This window comes from Elaeis guineensis, chromosome 2, assembly GCF_000442705.2.
Source record: "Elaeis guineensis isolate ETL-2024a chromosome 2, EG11, whole genome shotgun sequence".
Taxonomy (NCBI): domain Eukaryota; kingdom Viridiplantae; phylum Streptophyta; class Magnoliopsida; order Arecales; family Arecaceae; genus Elaeis; species Elaeis guineensis.
In genome coordinates, this window is record NC_025994.2 from 32,949,118 (window position 1) to 32,954,936 (window position 5,819).

Consider the following 5,819-nt stretch of genomic DNA (forward strand, 5'->3'; position numbering starts at 1 on the left):
GGAAGGTTTGAAGGGTCATCTTAGAACAGTTAGGAGCTGTCTAGATTTAGGTTAACCCTAGGATAGATTGAGTTTAATTTATTGATTCACTTGTTTGAAAAAAAAAAAAAAATTTAAAATTTAAATTAATTTGGTTACTTTTCTTTAGATTTAGGACTCCTTAGGATCTTCTCTTTAGAACTTTTTCTCTTTTCTTTCTTTTCCTTATACATAAAAATTTTATAAAAAAAAAAAAAATTGTATAAACATCGAGAACCGTACACCTCGTGTGTGGAGAAGAGTGTCGGGTCGTCTAGTTAGAATTGAGTCAATTCCTGTTGTTCCAATGGCTGAACCAATCCAACCCATGACCCTTAAAGATTTGTGTTATCCAGTTGGCTCCATCCAACCATCTTGTATCAGGTTGCCACAACCCACAGCTAACAATTTTGAAATCAAACCTCAAATCATAAATATGCTTCCAAAATTCATAGGATTAGAAGATGCTTATATATTTATTAGAGAATTTGAGGAGGTATGTGCAACCATGAAACTGCAATTAACAGAGGATGAGGTCAAACTTAGATTAATCAACTTTGCCCTTAAGGACAATGCTAAGAAGTGGCTTTATAGTCTGCCAAACTATTCTGTCACTACTTGGGAGGGCTTTGTGAGAACATTTTTAAAAAAGTATTTCCCCCATCATAAAACAGCTAGGATTAGGAATGAAATAAATCAATTTTACCAACTAGCTGGTGAATCATTTTGGAAGTACTTTGATCGTTTCAAGAATCTTTTGACCCAATGCCCACACCATAGAATAGAAACTTGGAGACTATGCCAGATCATCTATGAGGGGTTAGATTCAAACTCAAGAACCATGCTAGAGTCCATGTGCCAAGGCCAATTTATGGACAAAGAAACTACTGAAGCTTGGCAATTCTTAGAAGACCTAGCCGAGAAAAATTTACAGTGGAAACAACTAGGGAACCTGATAAAGCTACACCTTCAAGAGGAGGAATGCATCAAATTCAACCAACCCTAGCATCAGAGGCCAAGATTGCAACCTTAACACGTAGATTGGAAGCCTTAGAATTACAGAGACCAGCCAATATAAATCAAATATCTGCACCCATGTGTAAAGGGTGCAATGCACCAGACCATGTCTTAGAAGAATGTTCCTACTCGAATGAGTGTGCACAGGTGAATGCCACCTATCAAGGACCATTGAACAATCCTTATGCACCCACATATAACCCAGGTTGGAGGAATCACCCGAATTTCTCATGGTCCCAGAATCCTAATGTAGGTAATCCAAATTTCAATCAGCAAAATCTAAGGTCCAACCCAGTGATGAACAACCCGCCAGGCTTCCATGATAATGACAAAAAAATTACCTCTTTAGAGAAAAGCCTAGAAGCCATGATGAAAACACATACCAGCTTTATGCAAACTACGGGTCAACTCATAAATAATAACACCCAAGCTATAGCCCGTCTGGAAATGCAAGTAAGTCAGCTGGCTTCGACCATTAGTGAACGAGAACATGGTAGGTTACCTAGCCAACATGAGCCAAATCCTAGGAACCAAAATGGTCCACGACCCCAACAAGGAAACCAAGTTAATGGTATAAATGCCATTCATACCTTAAGATCAGGAAAACAAATAGACAATAAGGTAGTTGCACTTGATGATATAGATGACTCATCTGCCGAGTCACCTTCTAAAACTACTACCTTTCAACCTCAAGCACCAGAAACTGAAAATTCACCTAGTCCAGTACTTAAAAGTCCTAGAGCTCCTTTTCCAAACAGACTGAAATCCAATAAATCTGAATATTTAGACAAAATTTTAGAGGTATTTAAACAAGTCCAAGTTAATATTCCTCTTTTAGATATAATCCATCAGGTTCCAACTTATGCCAAATTTTTAAAAGATCTCTGCACTAGGAAAAGGACCACTAATGTACCAAAGAAAGCATTTTTGGCTGCAAGTGTCAGTTCATACCTATCTAGCCATGTGCCAATTAAATATAAGGACCCTGGAGCTCCAACAATTTCTTGTGTTATTGGAGAAACCAATATAAAAAAGGCCTTGCTAGATCTAGGAGCTAGTGTGAATATCCTTCCATATTCGGTGTATGAACAACTAGGATTAGAAAAACTTCAACCTACTGGGATCACATTACAGTTAGCCGATAGATCTCTCAGGATCCCTAAGGGAATGGTCGAGGATGTTCTGATAAAGGTTGAAAATTTCATTTTTCCTGTAGATTTTATTGTTTTAGAGACTGAGCCAGTTGCGAATCCTAAAGGACATATACCTGTCATTTTAGGAAGACCATTCTTAGCTACGGCCAATGCTGAAATCAATTGTCGAAATGGTCTAATGAAGTTATCCTTTGGGAATATGACCATTGAGCTTAATGTTTTTAACTTAGAACAGGAATCCTCTTCTCATGCTGATGTCAATGTAGTCCAAGATGGTATTTATGAATCCATTGACATTAGTGATGATGAAGTCGACCTAGAGTCTAACCCCTGGTTAATCCATGAGTCTGAGGATGTCAATGAAATACTTAAAGAAAATCAGATTAATCAGGAATCGACACTTCCTACTGAACCAATCATTGAGATGGTGAACTCATCACCTAAACCATCGATAGAGGAAGCACCCATTTTAGAACTGAAGCCCCTCCCAGAACATCTCAAGTATGCATATCTAGGACCCAAAGAAACTTTGCCTGTAATTATTGCATCAAACCTAGATCCCAAGCAAGAGGAGGAGTTATTGTCAGTTCTAAAAGCAAATCAAGAGGCAATAGGTTGGACCATAGCAGATATCAAAGGAATAAGCCCTTCTATAGTTCAACATAGAATATACTTAGAGGAAGAGGCTAAACCAACAAGAGAAGCCCAAAGAAGGCTTAATCCAGTTATGAAGGATGTAGTTAAAAAGGAGATTCTGAAACTCCTAGATAGTGGAATAATTTATCCTATTTCTGATAGCTCTTGGGTAAGCCCAGTTCAAGTAGTACCCAAGAAATCTGGGGTAACAGTGGTCCAAAATGATGCAAACGAACTTATCCCAACTAGGACCCAAACGGGATGGAGGGTCTGTATAGACTATAGAAAGTTGAATGCTGCGACAAGGAAAGATCACTTTCCTTTGCCATTTATTGATCAAATGTTGGAAAGACTAGCCGGACAAGAGTTTTACTGTTTTCTTGATGGATACTCCGGTTACAACCAGATCCCCATAGCCGCTGAAGATCAAGAAAAGACTACATTCACCTGTCCATTTGGTACTTTTGCCTATAGACGAATGCCCTTTGGACTATGTAATGCACCGGCAACCTTTCAGAGATGCATGATCAGCATATTTTCAGATATGATAGAACGATTTCTAGAAATTTTTATGGATGACTTTTCTGTTTTTGGTCTAACCTTCTCCGAGTGTCTGAATCACCTGCAATTAGTTCTAGAACGATGTAAGGAGAAGCACCTAGTTCTCAACTGGGAAAAATGTCAGTTTATGGTCAAACAGGGAATAGTTCTTGGCCATGTCATTTCTAAAAAGGGGATTGAAGTGGACAAGGCCAAAATAGATCTAATTGCAAGTCTTCCACCACCTAAATCTGTGAAAGAAATACGTTCATTTTTAGGTCATGCTGGATTCTAAAGAAGGTTTATTGCCAACTTTAGCAAAGTAGCACATCCACTGACTAATCTTTTGGCAAAGGATACTAAATTTGAATTTACTCATGAGTGCTTGGAATCCTTTGAATTTCTAAAAAATGCACTTGTATCAGCTCCAATCATTCATCCTCCTGTCTGGTCTGAACCATTTGAATTAATGTGTGATGCGTCCGATCATGTTGTGGGCGCAATCTTAGGTCAACGAATAAATAAGCTGCCTAGAGTGATATATTATGCAAGTAAAACCTTAAATGATGCGCAGCTTAACTACACCACAACTGAGAAGGAGTTCCTAGCCGTTGTCTTTGCTTTAGAGAAATTTAGATCTTATTTGGTTGGGACCCACACCATTGTTTACACCGATCACTCAGCCATTAGACATCTCCTAGCAAAGAAGGATGCCAAGGCACGTTTAATCAGATGGATTTTGCTCCTTCAAGAATTTGACCTAGAAATTAGGGATAAGAAAAGCACTGAGAACGTTGTAGCAGATCATTTGTCCCGAATTCCAGTTGCACCATCTAGTGAACCACCCATCAATGAATCTTTCTCAGATGAGCAACTCATGTCTTTGTCTACTGAACCTTGGTTTGCTGATATTGTAAATTATTTAGCCATAGGCAAGATACCTTCTCATTGGACTAAGCAGGATAAATATAAATTCTTTGCCCAAGTGAAGTATTTCATTTGGGATGATCCTTATCTTTTTAAACAATGTCCTGATCAAATTATTAGAAGGTGTATCCCAGATAACGAAGTCATGAATATTTTATCTTTTTGTCATGATCAAGCATGTGGGGGTCACTTCGCGTCTAAGAAAACTGCTGCTAAGGTTCTCCAATGTGGTTTTTATTGGCCCAATTTGTTTAAGGATGCTCACGAATATTGTAAAAATTGTGCTCAATGTCAGAAAATGGCCGAATCACCAAGCGACACATGATGCCACTCAACCCAATCTTGGTAGTTGAAGTTTTTGATGTTTGGGGATCGATTTCATGGGACCATTTCCAAATTTCTTTGGAAATGAATATATTCTAGTAGCAGTTGATTATGTTTCAAAATGGGTAGAAGCAATTGCATGTAGAACACCCGATAGCAAAATGGTCATTAAGTTTCTTAAAGAAAAATATTCTCTCCCGTTTCGGTATTCCTAGGCAATCATTAGTGATCGGGGAACCCATTTTTGTAACCGACCTTTTGCAACATTGATGAAAAAGTATAATGTCACCCACAAATTGGCCACACCATATCATCCTCAAACTAGTGGGCAAGTTGAAGTGTCAAACCGACAAATCAAACAGATCCTGGAAAAAACTGTTAATGCCAATAGAAAGGATTGGTCTTTAAAATTAATTGATGCACTTTGGGCATACCGAACCGCTTTCAAGACCAATCTAGGAATGTCTCCTTATAGGATTGTGTTTGGTAAACCATGTCACTTGCCTATTGAGATAGAACACAAAGCCATGTGGGCCATCAAACAACTAAATACAAATTTGAACGATGCTGGAAACCATAGGAAGCTTCAATTGAATGAATTAGAAAGAACTTAGAAATGAAGCCTATGAAAATGCAAGGATATACAAGAACGAACCAAAGCATTTCATGATCAATCAATTATAAGAAAACTTTCAATATCGGACAAAAGGTCTCTTATATAACTCTAGATTACATCTGTTTCCAGGAAAGCTTAGGTCTAGATGGACAGGACCATTTTTAGTAAAGGAAGTTTTTTCACACGGGGCTGTTGAGATTGAAAACCCAAGTAATGGTGTTATCTTTAAAGTTAATGGTCAACGATTAAAACCATTCTTGGAATTACCTGTCAAGACTGTTGAAGATGCCATGGTTTTTATGAACCAACTTATTTCTGATTAAGTTGCTTCGAGGTTTGGTCTGGCTGAAGACATAAAACTTAGCGCTTCTGGGAGGCAACCCAGCTTATTTAATTTCTAATGCTTTCTTTGTTTTCAGTTTGCTTAGGACAAATAAATTAGATAAACTCCATTGGGGACAATGTCGGTCAAGTTGAGGGGAGAGCTTGAACAAAATCAGGTGTTATCATTTCCTTTTCCTTCCACTATGAGTTATTTCTTGCATTTAATATATTATGTAAAAAAAAATATTAAAAAAAAAAAAAAA

General features: G+C 37.8%; 1 non-coding gene across 1 annotated transcript; it reads right to left on the reverse strand.

The window, feature by feature from the left end:
* Positions 1 to 694: 694 nt before the first annotated feature.
* On the reverse strand, positions 695 to 801 carry LOC140855909 (small nucleolar RNA R71). Its single transcript, XR_012139353.1, has one exon. It is a non-coding gene; the product is annotated as a small nucleolar RNA R71 (small nucleolar RNA).
* Positions 802 to 5,819: the final 5,018 nt, after the last annotated feature.